Here is a 22,076-nt window from a genome sequence, read left to right as displayed (position 1 = left end):
TCTGACTTCTTTACCCTGGCGGTGGCTCCCAGATGACGTAAATCTTTGAAAACTGCTCAAAAATATGTTTCATATCTTAAAAAGGTTCAGTCATTTCCTAAAACAGCTGGTCACTGTAGCTTTTAGCAAACGTTCAAACAGAAGGTTGTAGTGCATTTGTTGGGGACTATTTTCAGTGGCGGATTAATACACATTTAGTGAGTATGGCAGGAAACATGTCACCCAGTGCAACAGTGTGTCTCCCTGATGTGTTTTTAATAGTTTTGTACAACAATGGAGGTACAGATGAATAAGATATATCACACTTTGGATACACGGACGACACTTGTTGGTAGATTGACCATTTTTTGTTGTTTCTATTCGTGACGTTTGTTGGCAGTAAGACATACAGACATAGCCCTACGGAATATCAACAGACTTATCTTTAAGAGAGCTGGTTCAGCTCCAGGACTTTCCCATAATGCTTTGGGTTTGTTGGGAGGTTGACAACATTTCTGAGCTCCAGAGAGACAGACAGGTAGATGTGTCTTTCTCAGAGCAGTAGTGTGGAATCTCTCAGCTCTCTGACATCATATCGTCTGTCCGTCCGTCTGTCCGTCCGTCTGTCTGTCTCTGTGTCTGTCTGTCTGTCTGTCTGTCTGTCTGCTAATACGAAACTATTCAACATCAGTCAAAGATAAGGCAGCAAAGAACAGAAGTAAATACAATATTTATTTATCATAAAGTATCATGTAAGGAAATATTTTAAGTGGTGTTAGTTTATTAATAATACTGCAATTTACATGCTTTCTTTTATTAGACTACCATTAATTCTGTTGTCTGAAAGCCCGATAACTAGTTACATAATATGTTATTTGCCAGATTGTTATGAATATATAAATGCAGGAAATCATACATTTAAATTTTTTTAAGAACCTCTGACATGAAAAAAAGGAGCAATATCAAGAAAATGTTTTGCCAAAATTGTGTTTCATAAGGCCCAAAAAATATCGATGAGCTGCAAAAATCTAACAAACTATCTCTGATATTAGTTACATGTCAATCTTCATTCATTAATGATATCTTTTATTTGAATTGAATTGAATAATCGACTGTTATTAGGCCATTAAATAGGCGTTATCAGTCGCTATAAGCACCATAGATGTGGGTCATTAGGGGCCTATTACGCCTACTATGTTGTGAAAGTGAAACTTAAAAGCAACACGTTCTAACATGTTGTAAAACTGAATGAAACGTCACGTTTTGAACACAAACAAAAAGCAGCTTTAGGTTTAGGCAAAAAAACAATTAGGTTTAGGCAATAAAACTACAACTTCTTTAAGTTTAGAGAAAAACATAGTGTTTTGCGTTAGAGCAACTATGAACACAAAGACAACTACACATTTTTGGTTTCACACGGGATGCAAACTCCTGGGTGAAAGTCCTGCGTTTTGACACCTTATGAAGTGTCACACTGTCTATACTACAGCACCTGACTTCCGCTTCTGCTGCTGTCATAATTATTACAGTTGCTAGAGGTCGCTGTCGTGTTCTTTTATACCTTCTTTCAGCCATCTACCATGTGAATAGATGATAAAACCTACTAGTGGGTGTAGTAGGCCCCTATTGACCCACATCTATCGGGCTTAGAGCAACTGATGATGCCTTTTTCATAGCCTGACAACAGTCTAATCGGCTGACATTTTAGAGGATTATTTTGTACTTTTTACTTCATTATTTGACAGCTTTGCTTACTAGTTACTTTGTAGATTCGGATTATTAATACAAAATATAAATCAAGTAATAATTGCTACCCAGTCGTATAGAAGTGTAGCCTAAAGTTTTCAGAGGCTTCAAGTCCTGCAGTTTCAGCTCTGGCTGGAGGAAAACTGCGAAATTATCCTTTTAACCTGACACCTCCGGACGGACGTCATGAACAGGTGAGTTTACAGTAAATACAGAGAGAGAGAGAGATAGAAGGTAAGAGAGGTAGAAAATACTGAACTCTGCTGAGAAAACAATGTCTGTGTTGCAGCCAGTATTTACAGTTTTAAAATAGATTTTATCCGCTTTTCTTGCCAACAATAAAACCTGGAAGCAAGTCAACCAGAACCTGCTGCTGAACACACACACACACACACAGACACACACACATACATGCGCACACATACACACGCACACACACACACGCACACACGCACACGCACACACGCACACACACACGACACACACACACACACACACACACACACACAGGTTAGGAGCTGGTTTCAGATCTTTTTTTTTCCTTTTAAAATTCATCCAATTTATTTTTATTGGATGCAATTTAATCCCTCTCTCTCTCTCTCTCTCTCTCTCTCTCTCTCTCTCTGTGTCTCTCTCTCTCTGTGTCTCTCTCTCTCTCTCTCTCTCAATTCAATTCAATTTCAATTCAATTTGCTTTATTGGTATGACTGTCAGGTGAACAATATTGCCGAAGCGTCAATTCAATGATAAATAAAAATAAAAAAAGAACAAAATTAAAAAAAAACATATATATATACATATATACAATTCATTAAGCAAATTACAATATCTAGATATTTAAAAAGAACATGCATGTAAATGGAAGAAAACAATAAAGAAGTAATTGATGTTTGTTGTGTCAATAAAACAAACAAACAAATTAAAAACAAACAATTAATAATATATTGCAATATCAAAGGATAAATGTAAAAAAACAACAACAAAAACCATGAAGTAGAGGAGTAAATAAAAGGCAGAGTGTGAGTTACATCTATTATGTGTTGTTGTTGTGGTTGTCTCTTAGGCTGTGACATATCCTGCAGCTTCTATGCTGATGACACTATTTTCTCCAAGTACATGTTGTATTTTATTTTGGTCAGAGAGGGAATCAAAATCTTGGAGTTTACATTCAATTTTTGTAAAGAAGTTTTTCCTAATTTCTTCATATGTGCTACATTGTAGAAGGAAATATTGCTCTGCTCTCTCTCTCTCTCTCTCTCTCTATGTGACGCATGCGCAGTCCCACCGCTCTGCTCGGTGCAGAGCGCGCGGCTCTCCGCTGCTCAGACAGAGTTGATGATCAGTGTGTATCAGTGGATACCTGATGGATGGCTGGATGCACCAGCGATGATGGCCTGATCAATCAGAACCCCCGCGCGCACTCCCACCTGTTCAGTATTGATGAGTGATCAATGATCAGCTGCTGATATTGTGTGTCTGAGTGTAGTTCAGAGCTTCATACCAGGACTCCACTTTCTTCATCCATCACCTCCTCCGGTAAGTCACCTTCCTCCTCTTCTTCTGTCTCTTTCCCTCCTTTTTGATCTATCCTTCTCCTACTCCTCTTCTTCTTTCTTTCTTTCTTTAAGGTTTTCTCTGTTAGTTGAAGGTTATAGCAGCAGAGGCTTTAAACAGACTGGAGTCCGAATCACTTTCAGGCTACATCTGTCCGTCTCACTTTTTAAATATCCCTTTTCTGTCTGTCTTTTTAAATAATTTTATAAGACATATTTGTCTGCGTTTTGTAGCTTATGGCTCTGTTTGAATTTCTTAGTTAAAAAATACATGTAATATAGTTGTTCTTATGAGCTGATTTGTGCAGATTTTGAGTAAAACGTAGGCAGCATTAATAATAATAATAATAATAATAATAATACATTTTATTTGTATAGCGCTTTTCTAAAACTCAAAGACACTTTACATAGATAAAAAGATCATAAAACAAGGACATCATAAAAAAGATATAAAACACACAGTATTAATTAGACATTAAAAGCAGTTCTAAAAAGGTGAGTTTTGATTTGGGATTTGATTTGTGACAGGTTGGTGCAATAGGCCTTTATATTCTACATCTTTTGAAATGTAGGCTAGTAAAGTGAAAGTATAAAGTAAAATGGAAATAAAGAACCATACAATTGTACTTAAAGAGTGACTGAAGAGATATTTTCCTTAGTATAAAAGTAGTATAAATACTCAAGTAAAACGTCCAGTAAAATGGGTAATATATTTCATAAACTGCTTGTGAAGTAACCAGTAACTAACTACAGCTGACATTTAATTGAAAGTTAAAGTAGGTTAAAGTAAAAAAAAAAAAAAAATAGGGAAATAATCAAGTAAACCTAAAATTGTGCTTAAATGGTAAATAATAGTAAAATAATTAATACTTCTGCAGTAATGTGTAAAGTATTCACTATAGTGGATTTGGTTGACTTACTTTTTTATTCATTCTTGAGTAGTTAAATCTATAATAATGCTTCATGTTTTATAAGCTGACTACATGTTTTAAATGTGAAATCCTACTGTGAAAAGTAATCAGGAGAAAAAAAAAAAAAAAGTTTAGTTACTTTTATATTTCCCTCTGAAATGTAGAAGAGTAGAAGTATATATTGTTCTAAAGTACAGTATATTTACCGTCCACCAGTGACAGGTACTACACCGGTCTGTGGTGGATAATAACACTCTGGAAGTGTCCATTCTGCATAATGAGTATTTTTACTTTTAATACTTCAGTACATTTTGCTTTTCATACTTATGTGCTTTTACTGTGAATGCAGGACTTTACCTATAATGAAGTATTTTTTATAGAGTAGTACTTTTACTCAAGTAAAGGATTGTAATTGTGCTTCCACCACGTCATCTGTCAGGTTTACCTCTCCTTGTCTTTCAGTATTTTCTGTCTCTGTCATTTTTTTGGACTTAAACTACATGTAGAGCTTCTATGATTTGTTGATTAAAAAAATAGTTTGAAATTAGAAATTAATCTGCAACTATTTTGATAGTAAGTTCATCTCTTAGGTAATATTTCAGACAAAAATGCCAAATATTAGATGGTTCCAGGTTCTCAAATGTGATGATCTGCTGATTCTTCTTGTCTTACATGACAGTAAATTTAATATTGTGGGGTTTTGGAGTGTTGATCGGACATAACCAGAAATAAGATGAGGGCTCTGGAAAATTACAATGAGCATTTTTTCACTGTTTTCTGTTGTTTTATAAACCAAATGATTAATCATTTGAATGAAAAAATAATCTGAAGATCACTCGACCTTCACTACGTTTTCTCTTTCACTATACATGTTGAGGTGGTTTTTATCCTTGTCCTTGCTTTTACTCAATTTTATTGATTTGTTTTAATTAAATTAATTGCAGTTGGTACTATAGGGGGCAGCAGGTCAGAAAATGTAATTGTAAATTCAATTTTCATATTTCATTATTTCATTAAAGCAGTTTTCATCCAGCAGACTAAAAAAAACTGTGGCAGACGGTTTTGCTGGTTGGTTTGACCTGCAGTCTTTAATTATTTACAACAAAACACTTTAAAAAACTGTAACTATAACTGATTCCTTTAAAATGAAGGCTGAAGGAGAGGTCAGACAGACAGACAGACGGTATAATCTTGTGTGTATTGAACGTGCTTCATTATTCTAAGATAATCCTTTACAAAGCCCCCCCCCCCTCACACACACACACACACACACACACACACACACACACACACACACACACACACACACACACACACAGACACACACACACACACACACACACACACACACAGACACACACACACACACACACACACACACACACACACACACACACACACACACACACAGACACACACACACACACACACACACACACACACACACACACACACACACACACACACACACACAGACAGACACAATCATCCAGAGTTGTCTTATCGCTCTCTCTTTCTGTCATGGAGATGTCATAGGTGACAGTATGACAGGCTGTGCTGTGGGTGTGTGTGTGTGTTTGTGTGATAATAACACCTGATCAGCTGAGCTGTAGCTCCCCCTGCAGTTTGGACAGAAACGGACCTGTAAGACTAATTTCTCTCCTAAAATAACTCCTCTTTTGCTTCCCTACATTTCCTTTCCTTACCTTCTCCCTTCCTTCCATAACTCTACCTTTCCTCCTTTGCCTCCATCTTTTCTTCCCTGCCTCCATTTTTCCTACTTTTCCCTTTGTGACCTGGAAACTGATTTCAGTGCTGCCATCTCTTAAGCCGTCCCTTATGAAATGAACAAGACCTCCATCCTTTTGTCCTTTCCTTCCTTCCTTCCTTCCTTCCTAGCAGAAGAGTTTTTCTCTCAGTGTTTTTCCTCCTGCCGCTCTTTGTTTGGATGTTTGGACCTTCTGTCTGTGCGTCTCAGGCCTCTGAGTCTAATTAACACTAATTGACTTAATTAAAGTCTTCTCTTTAAGACAGAAGAGGGAAGCTGACAGTCTGAGGAGTTTAGCGAGAACATATTCACAGTAAACTCAACATCCAATCAGAAATCAGAACCACAGACAGAGTTGTTGGACCCTAGGTCAACTAGTCATTAGTCGATACTAACCCCGCAACTGGAACATATTAACCAACTGTTAGACTGTATTAACTGGTCTTTATTCAGTATTAACCTGCTGTGTGATTGTACTAACCAGCTGGCAAACTTCACTAACCTGCTGTTAGACTGTACTAATCTGCTGTTAGACTGTACTAATCTGATGTTAGACTGTACTAACTCATTGTTAGACCACGCTAACCAGCTGGTAAACTAGTTAAAGGGTTGACAGGATGCACTAATGAACTGTCAGACTGTATTGTGTGCAGCATTAAGTCCACACTAACAGCCTGTTAGTTTGCATTACCCAGTTGTACAGTAAAGATACATTTATCCTACTGTATCACACTCTCTCTTGTTCGCCTCCACACAAATCAATTTTACCTATTTATAGAACATGACAACATTACTAAACACTGCGTTTGTGTGTGTGCCAGGACTCCAGCAGTGGGCAGATTGAGAAGCAGCATGTTGTTACGTCAGGACAGATCAGTTTGGAAACCTGCAGAGCACACACACACACACACACACACACACACACACACACACACACACACACACACACACACTGTGTACTAAACCTAGCCTTGCTCTGTGTGTGTGTGCGTGCGTGTGTGTGGACTGACAGCAGGTGTAATGAGCTCATCGTAACCACCTTATTACCATTCTGTTCAAAGAGCAGAGATGTGAATATTGCATCAATATTTAATTAAGATCAACCTTACATATATATATATATATATATATATATATCATTAATTTGCTTTCTTGCAGACAGTTCCATGAGACGATTGATAGCACTCTCATGTCTGTGTGTTAAATTTGAAGCTACATCCAGATAAACACTGGAAACAGGGTGAAACAGCTAACCTGGCTCTGTCCAGAGGTAACAAAATCCACTTACCAGCAAAGCTCACCAATTTACACATTTGTTTAATTCGTACAAAAACTGAAGTGTAAAAACCTGTTGCAGTTGTACGAGGTTTATGTGTAGGACTATTTCTTGGCCAGGAGCAGTGGCTCCAGTCTTTATACTAAACTAAGCTTACCATTTCCTGGCTCCAGGTTCTAATCTAACTCTTGGCAAGGAGGCAGAAAAACGTATTTCCCAAAAATGCAGAACTATATCACTTTAAGGAAATCAAATACAAACTTGTTCTGAACTCATAAATCAGTGTTTCTGTTGAATCTGGGCTCTAACTGATCACTGCGCAAAGTACTTTTGTTGTTGGTGACACACACACACACACACACACACACACACACACACACACACACACACACACACACACACACACACACACACACACACAGCTGTGTTTCCCCTTAGAGATGTTTTTCTGTCACTGTAGCAGTAATACTGAGAGTTGCAGTATGTGGAGTACTGTGTGTGTGTGTGTGTGTGTGTGTGTGTGTGTACCTAGCTAGGTGCTGCCTACCCTACAGAGTGCTAACAGCTAGCCATCTCATTAGTCCCATTCTGTCTGCTGTGATTTATGGACCTACCTGTGTATGTGTGTGTGTGTGTGTAGGTGTGTAGGTGTGTAGGTGTGTAGGTGTGCAGGTGTGTGTGTGTGTCTGCACCTGCTCCCCGTGTTGTCTGAAGAAGTTTTAATTAATTTCCCGTCATGTGACGAAGAGGAAGTGATGACAGTAATGAAATGTGATTGGATGATTATCATCAAAAATGCAATTAGTGGCCTGAAGGCGATCTGAAAGAGAGAGCGAGAGAGAGAGAGAGAAAGAGAGGTTAGGAAAGGGTGTATAAAAAGAGTGTATAAAGGGAAAGTTGACCGTGTGTGTGTGTATGAGAGAGAAAGTGTGTGTGTAAATAGGACGGCAGTGATGAAGTGTTTCCTCGTGCCGATTGTCTCTGAGGTTGTTACACACACACACATACGCACACACGCTGAGGTTGTGAAGGTCACACTGACACACATACACACACTTACACACTGTGTCATCAGTCGGGAGGCCGCAGGAAGTTGTCAGGAGTTTAACCTCTGCGACAGACAGACCGTCGGACCACATCCTCACTAATCCATCTGAACCGGGTTGTTTGCAGAAAGAGCTCAGTCCACACTGAAACGACCGAAACAAAAGGAAAATGGCAAAACCTCTTCTCCCTTGTCGTCTTTCGGTTAAACGAGAACCGACTTGCTGTCTTGTCAGTTACATCCACTGATTTGGTTGATTGAAGATCTTTGGCTTTTTAGGGTTTAGATGAGAGCATAAGGCTAATGGTAGTGAGGGTGTAAAGTGCAAAAAATAGATACAAATCGAATGCACGCTCTATTACTTGCAAAATACTGATGAAAGCTCAAAAGGCTTTGAATGGTTCATGTGCCGTCTATTCAATAAGCGACAAAATTAAACTGCTGGAAAGTCTGCTTTAATGTGAACACCACTTAAATTAAGAATTCCAATATGTTATCTCCATGGCCTAGGAAAGTTCAATCAATATTTGTGAACATGAGCTACACTCTGTCCATGCCAGAAACCAGAGAAGTAAACTATCAAACTTGTGATGTCATAGGGTATAAATGTGTGACGCTATGAAGGAGTTATGAAACAGAAAAATGTTCCCATATACTCAGAACAATTCCCCTGGGTGCTCTCAGTGTCATCTATAACATCTCTCCCCATTCATTGTCTCAGGAGCAGTTTTACGCTTTACACTCTATGACATCACAAGTTTGAGTTTTGGTACTCTAGTTTTTGGATTTGGGAGACAGTTGTTCATGTTTACTTATATGTTTTGGACTGTCTTCGACCATAGCAATAATATGTATGAATTTTGAAAATGGGCGTAGTTCCCCTTTAATGACAACTGTATTTCGCGATTGGCTATATTCACGTTTAAAATGAGCGACCACAGAGACAATTAGGGCATACAGAAAGATTTCTTTTCAAACGATAAATCTGCTGCAATTCTATATTTGTTTTTTATTGTCAACAAATCTTGGCACTTATCCTAAGCCTATTGGTTCCTACAGAAGACGTAAATCTTTAAAAGCAGCTCACAAATATATAGTTTCATTTCTTTTACACTGTAGTTTTTAACAAATGTTACTCCAACAGGAGGAAATTTATCAGGGGCTATTTTCAGCAGCGGGTTAATGTGGATGGAGGCTCAAAAACAGAATAGCTGGCTTAGTGTAGACATTACTCTCAGGCCGCTTCTGTGTGTCAGCAGGAAAATTACAGTAAAGTTAATCTTTCCAAACACACAGTCACAGTGTCCTTAATGTGAAGGTGATGCTGTATATAGAAACACAACTTTACCCTACAGCCTCCTCTTCGTCAGTTTTAAACTTCATTTTGTACTCTTTAAAACCTTTTAAGAGTTGAAACGAACGAGTGTGTGCTAACTTAAACCACCTGCCCACTAAGGTGTGTGTTTCTTTGTCTCATGTTTCTTCTTCCATTAGTTGAGTGGAGCAACTGTTGAATGTTTGATGAGTCAGCATGTTGAGAAGGAAGTGATGTCATAGCCGTCTTCTCCTCTTTCGGGCCGGGTTAATGTTTTTCGGCAGCAGCATCAAGTCTTCAACTTCTATCGTGAATACCGCAGATACTCCCGGTGTTGTACTTGAACAGAGTACTTGCAGTACTGAAGCAGAGTCTGTGGTTCTGAGTGGGATTGTTTGGAAGGAGTTTGTGGATATAATTTAACATAGACCAAACATTCACAGCTTTCATGTTAGTCATTGAAGTGATAAAACCTCTGCAATGTATTTGTCTACCTGCTGATGACATACTAAATACAATTGACATGTATTGACATGATTTGCTATCCGCTGGAGAATCGGCGGGATGTTTTTATTGTGAAGAAGTTATAGAAAATGTAATGTTTACCACTGTGTTATGCAGTGGAAACAGACTTCATGATGCACATGAACTGAAGCATGTGACTTGAACGTCCAACGTTTGACATTTGACCGGTGCTCTTTTGATTACATCATCTTATTGCATCCTCTTCGTCTGCCACAGTTTAATGACAGTCGACTGGAGGATTAGCGCAACCAGCTGTTTATCTTGATGCACCCAACTCCTAATGTTTGCATAACAGTATATGTGAACGCACGTTAGTTAACTTTCATTTTGGATGATTTTCTGGAAATTTGGTTAAAAATTTGCGCCACATTTGGATAGATTGATCACAGTGAGACGAGGGTTTGCAATGGAAATAGCTTTGTTAGATGTGCGTTCCTGAAAAGGAGACGATAACTGAGTCCAACTTGCTTCATGTCGTCTTCATTCTATAGAATTTCTACCGGCATCAGAAACTTGGAGAAACCAGGAGAAAACACGAGTCAAAACTGACCAACAGCAGTTCTTATGTTCCTAATGAGTTATCTCTGTAGCCAGCATAGCCCCGACATGTACATACATCTTTGAGGAGGAGTCAACCTTTGATTTTAGATTACTTTGTCACGTATAATGAACCCAAAGGTCAACAATGAACTTCCATGCTCAAAGCGTGTATCTTCTGCACACTGACGTTGACCTCAGCGTCACACACACACGCGCGCACACACACCCACACACACACACACACACACACTGAGTCACAGGAGTTCAGTGTTTTTCTGAGAGACACTTCAGCAGGGAGGGGGCAAAGTCAGACGACTCTCTGTAGATGTTCAGAAGAGTGCGAGTGGTAATCTCTATTATTAGACCACAGATTATACTAACTGAGCTACAACACACACAACGCAGGCACACACACACACACACACACACACACATGCACCCACACTTATCTGTGGATTATAATCCCAATCCCACAATCCCCTTTTGGCTCAACCAATCATGTACCACCAAATCCTGCACAGCCTCGTGGGTAACCTACATGCAGTGGTGTGTATACGTGTGTGTGTGTGTGTGTGTGTGTGTGTGTGTGTGTGTGTGTGTGTTAATCCCTGACAGTCTCTAATAGAAGAACATCTGGTTTATCTCTGTGACTGAAGCTTCCTGTTCAGACAGGAAACAGAATCAGTATCAGTAGTCATTTTAATCCCAAATGATTTCACATTTTTTTGCACAATTGCAGGAAGAAGCTAAATATGAAGCTACGGTTAGCAGCCAGTTAGTTTTGCTTAGCATAAAGACTGGAAACAGCTAGCCTGTTATTTTTATACTTTGGTTCTTGTACGGATTAAACATCCCGCTTATACCATAGTCACTTGCCAAAGAAAAAAAAAATTGAGACCAACAATTTATATTTTCATGCGTTTTGCAACCGAAATCTAAAGTTTTTCCACAAGATATAACTTTGTTTCCTTGGCAACACCTGAGGGTTTCCTAATACCTGGAACAATCATTACCATCCCATAAGGTTCATATACGCAATGGAAACGTTGTTCCCTACTCCAGTAAATAGGATGAACCTCAGCTACGACTTGGCAACGGGAGATATTTCTAGTCCGCTCAGTAAATATAATTCGACAGTATGTTTAACAACAAGACTAGCTAGCGATTTAGCCATGTCGTTGTCCTCAAATCAATACCAAGCTATCACAAACAAATGAGAGACCATGTTCTGTCGGCCTGCAACCTGAAGTAGTGAGTTGAATAGCGAACGGGATGCGAGATGATCATCGCTTATGTGATAGTATCAGTTCAGAGGGGCAGTGTAAACTGGATGAGGCACTGAAAGACTAACGTTAGACTCAGTATTGTAAATAAGAATTTTTTTTGTCGCCAGCACATTCATTTCGAACGGTGAACAAACAGTTTCACTGGAACTACTTAGTAGGTGTCCATTATCAGGAATTAATGGACATCCTGCAGCCAATCAGAATCGAGCATTCATCCAGACCATGGTATAAAATGTGTTAATGAATGAGCTTAAGAGGTGCTCATAGGTGGATTTTTGTTAACTTTGGACAAAGCCAGGCTAGCTGTTTCCGGTCTTTATGCTAAACTAAGCTAACCAGCTCCTGGCTGTAGTTTTATATTTACCGTACAGACATCTAAACTCTCAGCAAGAAAGCAAATAAGAGCATTTCCCAAAATGTCAAACTATTCCTTCAAAACAAACAACAACAATGGAGGAAAGTTTTTAAGAGATACTAATCTACGATGGTGCTGCTGCTGATTTTTTTGCAGTGATTTATGTCTCCATTAATGCTGATTAATGCTAAATATGTTCATGAGCCAAAGGATGAACAAAGCATCAGAACAACGGTTATATATCTCTTCTCTGTGGTTGAGTTCAGTGGCAGTCGTCGGACAGAGATGTGGTTCATTAGCTGAGCGGTGTGTCAGGTGATGGGGCCCCTCGGGTCTGCACCTTTGTTAGCGCCCGGTAGCAGTTCAATGCTAGATCTTAGTGTGAAAGCTTTTAGAGTTTCTCCTTGAACAGTAAGTGTCAGGTCCTGATGGAGCAGAGCAGCTATTTAAAGAAGGAACAGAAGTCACAATGTCCTGAAATGAAGGTTGGACTGACTGAGTAACCGCACTCCTGCTCTCTATCTGTGTGTGTGTGTATGTGTGTGTGTGAGTGTAATCCCTGCTGCGGTATGTAAACCATACAACATGATGTCAGTTGTATACATGAGAGGATTGGAGTCACACAAACACACTCTCACTTTTGGAGTGTGATCCAACAGGATGCTACTGCAATATATAAAACCGATCCAAAGTCAAAACATGTTAAAAGAAAATGATCAGTGCTAACCTCCATGTTCCTGTCACTGCTTCACAATAAAAACAACCCCGACAGTTCACCTTGTGACGCAGCAGTAGTAGGAAATGTGTTAACATGAGTAGTAACTTAACTCCTGTAGGAGAGTGAACAATAAACAGTGAGACTGGATTCAGAGCTAGACCAAAATCTATATTCATATATAGACTGATATCAGGTTATTGCAGTTATAATATTATCAGTGTCGGCCGTTAAGTAACAAGAAGTTCAAGAACAGAAATGCAAACTTCGTTTGAGGAAATTTAGAAACCCTGTCTCCAGTAAAGAGTTTGTTCACCAGAGAGTTTATTTTTCAACAATAAAATGTCCCACTCAGCATGTATTTTTGTCACAAAAAAAGACATCCGTATCAAGAATGTCATGTGTTTATATTATTAATTATTATCAGCCAATATATAGTCTTCAGATTTTTTTAAACTCTAAAATACCAATATTGGACTCAAACATTTAGTAACAGCCTGGGCTATGGCTGGATTACACGCTGCATCGTTTCCTGTGAATCCACAGCATCTGGATTAACGCAATATTACAACGTCACATACAAATCCACCTGGTCAGGCTTCAAGTAATGTGTTTGTTTCTAAACCACGGTGGCTTGGACCAATCAGCATCCTGTGAGGAGCTACTGGCAGATACGGGCGTGGTTTAGGTGCGTGTGTGACGCGACAACAAAGAAAGGTAACTGTTTTAAACAACGATGGCAGCTCCCGAAGAGGTTAGCGTAGATACTGCAATAGCATCAGTTATATCAGAACTGCAGAGTAAGTCTTCATTGAAAGAAGAGCCAGGAACGGCACTGAAGGCTTTTCTTGATGGAAAAGTCGTTTTCGCTCTTCTCCCGACTGACTTCAGCAAGAGTTTGATTGACAAATGGTTCCTCCAATCACCTGCCAAGTATTTTTTGAAAGTGCCTGCCCTTTTCCAAACAGTTTCCAATGACGGCTTCTCAGATGGTTCAGTTTAACACCATCTGGTGCGTCAGGTTAGCGCCATTGAGGCATTTTCGAGAACAACTAAGACAGCTGATGTAGAATTTTCTGTTGATTTCGTCATAACGTCAGTATTGGACAAACTGAACGCTATATTTTCACTGAAATAAGAACAATCAACTGCACTTAAAGCAAAAACCAAACATGTTTTTATGTTTTATCAACTCATCTCTGCACGCTGTAGTCTGTTTACAGATAGCGCTACGTCGCATGTTTCCTTGCTCTAATTGGTTGTAGGTCTATCCAATTGCATTCTGGTTTACGCCCATTGATAACGTTGAAAATGCACTGAGAGGTTTCAAACCAATTCACAGTTTTGATTTGGTCTGGCAATGTCAGGCTTGGTGGACTCCACTACCACCAATGAAAACTACAGTACAGAGAGGAAGTTACTGAATGTAAATAGGCTTTAGTTAAAAAATGTTAACCATAAAATAATTTCATGAATATCTTAAGGATTATAACTTTAAACCTGCTGAGTTTTAAAGAGTGTGTAATCCAACCGTACTGCTGATCTGACAGAGGGGCTGAAGAACCAGCTCACTGTCTGTTTGAGAGGAAGAAGAGTGTCTTTTGTTTGTTTTGCTTTTACCTTTTTTTATGTTGGACAGAGCCCTTTTAGAAACCACCTGGACAGAAAAGTGATGATGTGGACGGAGAATAGAGAGACTGCAGGTCACCTTTCATCTGACTGTGTGTGTGTGTGTGTGTGTGTGTGTGTGTGTGTGTGTGTGTGTGTGTGTGTGTAGGTGTCATAGTTTCCCAGTGGACTGACCACAGTGACATCACCAGTAGTGGTGTTACCACACGGCGCTTCCATGACAACCAGAAAACAGACAGACAGGAAGCTGGACTGTCGTCCCACCTGTCTGACTCTGTGCTTTTCCATTTAGCTAACCTTTCCTCATGTCTTTGCTCCTCCAGCTTCATTTTGAGGAGAACACAAATTTCTCATGATGGATATCATCTTAATAGTCCTATAATGAACAGAAAAAATACACTTTTAAAGAATAACTTGTCTGATAACTGCTGCTCCAAAGGGTCATGAAATGTGACTGCAACCACCAACAGACAATTAAAATCAGTTTATTAATGAAGGGACAGAACGGTTGTGAGGGAGCAATAAAACCAGCTTCAAATACTCTTATTAAAACATATATTTTGTTTGTGAAAGGCTGCAGGTACAGTAAGTCTGATACTTTGGACTAATAATAACTATGACTTTTCAACTGTTTAGGGACAAATCTTTGGATAGGCTACCTCCTTTTCCTGAATGAGACACGATGCACTTGGCACGGGAAATAAGAAAAGAAGGAGAAAATTGGCTAGTGATGAAAAAAGTAGACAAAATTATAGAGTTTTAAAATTCTGCACACATGTATTCATTTTTATTTTATGAATTAACATGAATAAAGTTAGAGCCACTGTTTGGTTTTGTTATTCCGCAACCTACAGTAATACAATGATGCAATAACATTAATATTACAGTTAATGTTGTTTCCATCGCATCATCAGCGCATCACTGAGCAGAAACTGATCAAGAGGGTGTCACCATCCAGTAAAAACATCTTCATAGCACACACCTGCGGTTCCTTGCTCCGGGACACGTTTAAAGTTTCGGAAGGTCCTCCACGATGGAGAACCTCGATTGATTTCTGGGTCACTGCCTGGAAGTAGGGAGGAAACCTAATTAGCTGAATGGAAAGCACCTTATGTGTCCTCAGAGCGTCTTCAGGTTACGGCCACCTGCAAGTCTTCAGATTCACCGCAGTCTGAACGTGATTGTGATCTCCTCAGACTGGTTGTTGTTAGTGTCACTGTGTATATAAGACACAGTTTACATCTCATGAGGAGTTGAAGAGAAAAACTCAAGAGTGATATTTGGCTTTATTTCCAGGTACACTGACTCTGCGGTTAAAGAATTCACAATGCAACAGAAAGAGATGCATTCTGTGGCCCAGAGAGAAAATTGACAAACGCACTCCCCAGTTTGATAACACATACGGCGTAATGAAACTAGGAAATGAGGACGTCAAAGGACATAATCGTTGAGTGACAAACTGTGTGTAGGGAGGAGGCTGGTATGGGTCAGCAAAACATCAGACTGCACGGGAGATCGCACTTTGTTTCCTGTTTCAAACCGTTGTTTTATTTCAACCATTCTATTCATTCTATAACCTTAACCAAGTGTCACAATGATGACTAAGTTCCCCTAATCTTAACAAAGTAGTATTTTTTTAATGTATTAGTTTATTTTGGCCTTTTGCCTTTATTGGACTCTTTTAACAGTGAAGAGGCAGACAGGAAAGGGAAGGAGAGAATATGACATGCTGCAAAGGTCCCCAGCCTAGATCGAACCGGTGACGTTATGTGGCATGTGCTGCAACAACTAGGAATGCACCGATCCAACTTTTTCCGTCCCGATACTGATAGCGATACCTGGGCTTTTGGTATCAGCCGATACCGAGTACTGATCGGATACCAGTGTTTAATCAATGAGCTGTATGCCTCACTGTGTGGAAGTGACTGGGATAATTATTTTATGTGTAAGGCATCAAGCCTGATTTGAACATTACTTTCATAACTTTGTAAAACAAAACATGACTACATAGAGAAAAAGAAATACATAGATAGAAATTTACTGAATTGTTATTTATTAATAAAATAATAAATCGGACTAATCGTAGCAACTTGGTAAAAAAATCTTCAAATTCACAGAAATTAAAACTTTTTAGTAACAAATTGGTGAAAACTTAAACAGGAATTCAAATATATAGTATATAAACATAGAATTTTATTGAATAGATCAGCCCCATTGTCACCGATACACAATCCAGCTATTTGAGTAAGTATCGGCCCGATATCCAATCCAGTATCGGTAAAGGTGCAACCCTAGCAACCACCTGGCTACCAAGCCAAGGCGCTCAATAAGGTCATAATTTTAACCCAAACCATGAACTTTCCCTGAATCTAATCAAGTTGGTTTTGTGCCTTAACCTAACCAAACCTGAAACAGTGTTTTGTAACAGTAAATTAAATTGTCCTGCTGATGGTGACATCAGATCAGAAAGCGCTTTTATGTGTCGTTCTAGAGTGCATGGACAAACAATGTATTTTGTCGTTTAATTTGGAGGAAAAGGCTCAAAATGTTTTCCAGGCTTCCTTGGGCTTCTATGTGTTTGAGCCCATATATAGAGCATGCACGTTAAAGACTTCCAGCCGGTCATTTTTCCAACGATCGTGTATAGAAAATGCTTGTGTTCATTAGTTTTAAGTGTGTAGAAACTCTGTTTTGTTTTCTAACTCAGTTCTGTTTTGTCCATATAGTTCTGTTTTGTTATGCTGCGTATGTGTTGTCAAATTGGCGATGGTGTTTTCTTCATTATCTCCGCCAGGCGTAAGCCTTTGGGGAGATCATGTATTAGGTCATGTGTGTATCTTTCTGTCTGTCCACAGCTAATCTCAAATACTACTGGACCCATCAGCCTGATATTTTTTGTGCTCATTTATGACTGCATGCTCAAGGACCTCTCGTGGTTGCAATGATTGTGTTTTGTTGCAGTGTGTTGAGCTCTTTGGGCATTAGATATAGACCATACATCAGAATTAGAAGAATTCATCGATATTGAAGTTCGTTCAGCTTGGTGTCTGTTGCATAATGTGTCCCAGGGGTCAACCAAACAATATATCATAGTTTCTCTGCAGTAGACCCAGCTAATCATACTTTAAGACATGCTTACTGTAAATTTAGGTTACAACAACCTTAAAGCAGTTTTGTTTTGTAAGGAAAGTTGTTGTGTGAAGAGCGAGCCAGGAAAAATAAAACTAATGCAAAAGATTTTTGCCCTAAATTCAGCCTGTCAGCTAGTTCCCTCCTCCCAACAAGCTTCATAAATCCAATGTTATGTTTGTGTTTTCAGATCAGAGCTGCTCCACTTTGAGGTTTTGAGGTTAGAAATGAAATGGTTTGCTGAGGTTGGAACTTGTGGAGCCTGTTGGAGGTCATACATAGCCTGGGAGGTAGCTCTCTGCCTGAGTGGACGTCTTGAAAAGGACACAAAGCCCGATCAGATATTCATGCATTTGTAGGTTTGATTTGATTTGACCTGGATTTCTATCGCTGGTTCTTAAAAGGATTACTGTGGGAGAAAAATGGAAATGATTTGTCAAATTTGAAGCGTTTTTCTGAAATACATCAAGCTGTTTGTGATGCAGCGGTTTGAGTTTTCACCAGTTTCTTCTGATTCTAGTATCTCAGATTCCTGCAGGGATGAACATACAAACATCAAACTGTATCTAGTTGTTCGTTTCAGCATCTCTGCTGCTGCTGGCCACTGCTTTGTTTACTGTGTGTGTGTGTGTGTGTGTGTGCGTGTGTGTGTGTCTTTGACCACTGTCATTACCAGCTACTGGCCTCAGGGTGAGAGACAGCCACTCTAAGACATCTCTCTCTGTCTTTTCACATCTCCATTAGTTTCTTTGCCCTGTCGAACCCTCAGGTTACTGTGTGTGTTTGTGTGTGTGTGTGTGTGTGTGTGTGTGTGTGTGTGTGTGTGTGTGTTGTACAGTCTCTTTCAGGGAAAAGGGACATACATTATAGCGCCCACCTCTCTTTATCTTTCACACCAGCAGGATTCAGATCTTTGGACAAATCAGATGAGCCCTCTTCTGTCCACTTGCGGACGTTAAAAACAAGAAAAGATCAGATTAGATGGCATATCTGATGGTGTAAACCTTGTATCTCCATGTTTAGTGATTTCCATCATTGTCCAATATATTGAACGGAAACACGCCACCTCTTCAGACCTGAACTCTGGCTTATAAAAGCTTTCATACCCCACTGAACAATAACACACACTGTAGTTGTCTTGTTAGTTCCTGTTAAGCTGACACACATTTTGGACATAAAAGGTTTTCACTCGACAACAGTCAAATAGTATTAATGGTAGTACATTATGGTGAGTGGAGCTGCCAGCGGTTGAAATTAATATTTAGATTTTTCTACAAGTAAAAATAGATTTGCTCCGTTAATGAGATGATTTCTTTTTGGCTTTTGAGATAAAATAATTTAAAAAACAGTTACCAAAAGTAGTGTTGTAACGGTATGAGATTTCTACGATATGATAACAGTCTCAGAAAATATCACTGTTTTCACACTATTATTACTATATTATTACACTATACACTACATATACTATACTATAGTATTATTCTGTCATCTATTAATATTATTATTATTATTATTAGTAGTAGTAGTAGTATATGTTACAATGACCCTAGAATTTGAATGAATAGAATTATAAACCTGATAAAATAATAGCATAAACAATATTTATATAACTGAAACATGTTAGTTTACATGTCAGCAGCACTATAGTATGTAATTAGCATTAAAATAATGTCCAATGATTATTAACAATAAACATACAGTAGGTGTGTGACAATGCAGCCAGGCTGCTCCTGTCTGTATCTTTAAGTCACACACTCACTTATGTCAGTTTATTTCAATACCGTAGATAAAAAAATGTACACTTTATGATAACCTCCAGCTTTAAAACCACGGTAAACCTTGATACCAGTATACCGTTACAACTCTAACCAAAAGTGAAAAATGTAATTTTAGGCTACATTTTTGTTAGGCTACACTGATTTTCACTTTCTACCTGAGAAGTAGATGATTAGAAGACTGATTCCACTCTCATGTCAATTCAATATGAAGGTTCAGGGAACGGTTATCTTAGCTTAGCATAAACACTGGAAGTGGGGAAACAGCTAGAAATGAATGGGCAGATTGTAATCTTGAGTTGACAAGGCATAGCAGACTGTCATCCGCATAAAAATGGATATTATACATCTGTGTTGGAGTGATAATATTATTTATGGTTGTGGTTCCCTGTGGTTCCCCCTTATTCACACCAAGGGAGGTTGTTTTGAGTAAAGACCACATCCGTACAGATCGCATGTCAGACAAATATGCATGAAACCATTTCTGAGCAAAAACATCCAAAACAAGACAGCATAAAATGCAGTGGTCAATAGTATCAAAAGCCTCCGAAATATCAACAAAGAGGGCAGCACAGTGCTGTTTCATGTCCAGGGAATGTATATTGTTATATTTCACCACGTATTGATATTCAAGATGTGGAGGTGAGACTGAAACTCAGTGAAGTGTTTCTCTGCACCCTGTTGAGTCTCTTTGAAGTCTGAAAGGAAGAATCCGAAGAAATTCTGGTTGTTGTGAAGCACTGACGCTGAAGAAAATATTTCTGCTTTTCCTCTTCAATCACATTGTTGCTTGACTGCTGTGTGTGTGTGTGTGTGTGTGTGTGTCTGTGTGTTTGTGTGTGTGTGTGGGGTGGGGGAGAGATTATAACCCACATCTGGCCTCTCTGATTACTGACTGCCTGGTCAGCCTGGATTAGACTCACACACACATTTCAACAGAAAAGGTAAACACACATATTTCATTTCATCTTAATGCTGAATGTTCAGTTCACTGACTTGCTTTTTCTTTTTCTGCATCTTACTTCGGTGTGTGTGTATGTGTGTGTGTATTTACCTGTGTGTGTGTGTAGTGAGTAATTCCCAGCTCAATAGAGCAGATATATTTAATCCTTCCCTCGCTAAAGCTGATGTCAGCATCAGCTAGCTCTGTGTGTGTGTGTGCATTTTGTAGCTAATTCATCACAGTGGCAGATTAACCAGCTGTCTGCAGAACATAAAGTCGACTACTAACAACCAGCTGGAAGAGCGAGAGAGAGAAGTAGAGAGAGTGAGTCTATAGATTGCTTGTCTGTTTTTTAATGTTGTTATTTCCTGTGTTTGGTGAGCCGAAGACATGTATGTATTGTTGCTGTAGATTTCATCAGCATCAGTTGCAAATATTTCACCTCTCTGCCTGACAAATCACATTCTTTCTCTTATTTTATGTGGAATAACTACCCATTAGTCAAGATTTCAATAAGTTCAAAACTAAAAGAAAATCTCATTCAAAATCAAACTGTCTGTGTCCAAAATCTCTCCCTTGTTCTCTCATTCACTACTCATAATAACTAGTTTACTCAATAGCAAGCAGAGATTCATGCACTTATTAATCATCATTTTGCATCATCACTGACAGTTGATGGGTCACATTGCATTGTGTTCTGGCATATTCAGAAGAACACTATGTCACCATACTTGCCAACCCTCCCGGGAGACTCACATTTTTCATTGCCCTCTCCCGGTTTCCTCTCGGGATCACAATTTTCACGGTCACACCTTTTTTTCCCTTTTCGTTATCTCAACCTGTCTCTGGCAGTGTACAGCGTGTAAAAGCCCTACTGTTTCCACCCGGACATCTATTCCCACTTGTGGTTTGAGCTGCGCTCGCCGCTGGGTTCAGCGCACATTGTCATTGCGCTGGTTTTTAAAGTAAAATCAAAAGTATTTAACATAAAACTGCTGTTGCAGTTTACTTTATAATTATAATTATTTTGCAATTTTCAGTCTTAAAAAGTCACCAGAATGTGGTTTTGAAATTCAATTCAATTTCAATTTCAATATATTTTTTATTTAGCCTCAAATCATCACAAAAGTTATCTCGAGGCGCTTTTGAAATCCTCCCTTCTTTATGTATGTTTGTCACTGCAGTCAGGGACAAACACATTGCCCTATAGTTGCTGTACAGTTCTCTGCATATCCCACAGCATGACCCATGGTCATGGAATAACAGTAGTGGCTTTCTGATTGGCTAAATGTCAAGTCAGTTCAAGTCAATTTTATTTCTACGGACCAAAAACTGAAATTTGCCCCAGAGGGTTTAAATGTTAGCCAATGAGCATGGCTGGTCCAGCTGGTGTGTTGATGTTGATACTACAGAGACCTTGATTTCCTCTCCAGTGCAGACCTTATGGGCACCAGCAGCTGCTATACCACACCATGAAATAAACATTAGCGTTAGGTAACAATTTCCTCTATGCCATTAGCCAATGGTGTGCCATTGCAGCCGTAATGAGTTGATCCAAATCTGATCCAAATCCCTAAAGAGAATTT

General features: G+C 39.0%; 1 protein-coding gene across 3 annotated transcripts in view; it reads left to right on the top strand.

Annotated features, from left to right (window-relative positions):
* Positions 1-2,229: 2,229 nt before the first annotated feature.
* The window catches only part of znf385b (zinc finger protein 385B), a 56,891-nt gene continuing 37,044 nt past the window's right edge, over positions 2,230-22,076 (top strand). The window contains exon 1 of one of the 3 annotated variants that reach the window (XM_074658508.1): positions 2,230-3,261. The gene's annotated coding sequence lies outside the window, so the exon portion shown is untranslated. The remainder of the gene's footprint in view (positions 3,262-22,076) is intronic. The other 2 variants (XM_074658506.1, XM_074658507.1) reach the window with 2 other exon arrangements.

The sequence above is a fragment of the Sebastes fasciatus genome, chromosome 14 (genome assembly GCF_043250625.1).
Source record: "Sebastes fasciatus isolate fSebFas1 chromosome 14, fSebFas1.pri, whole genome shotgun sequence".
Lineage (NCBI taxonomy): Eukaryota > Metazoa > Chordata > Actinopteri > Perciformes > Sebastidae > Sebastes > Sebastes fasciatus.
This window is presented reverse-complemented; position numbering and strand designations above follow the sequence as displayed.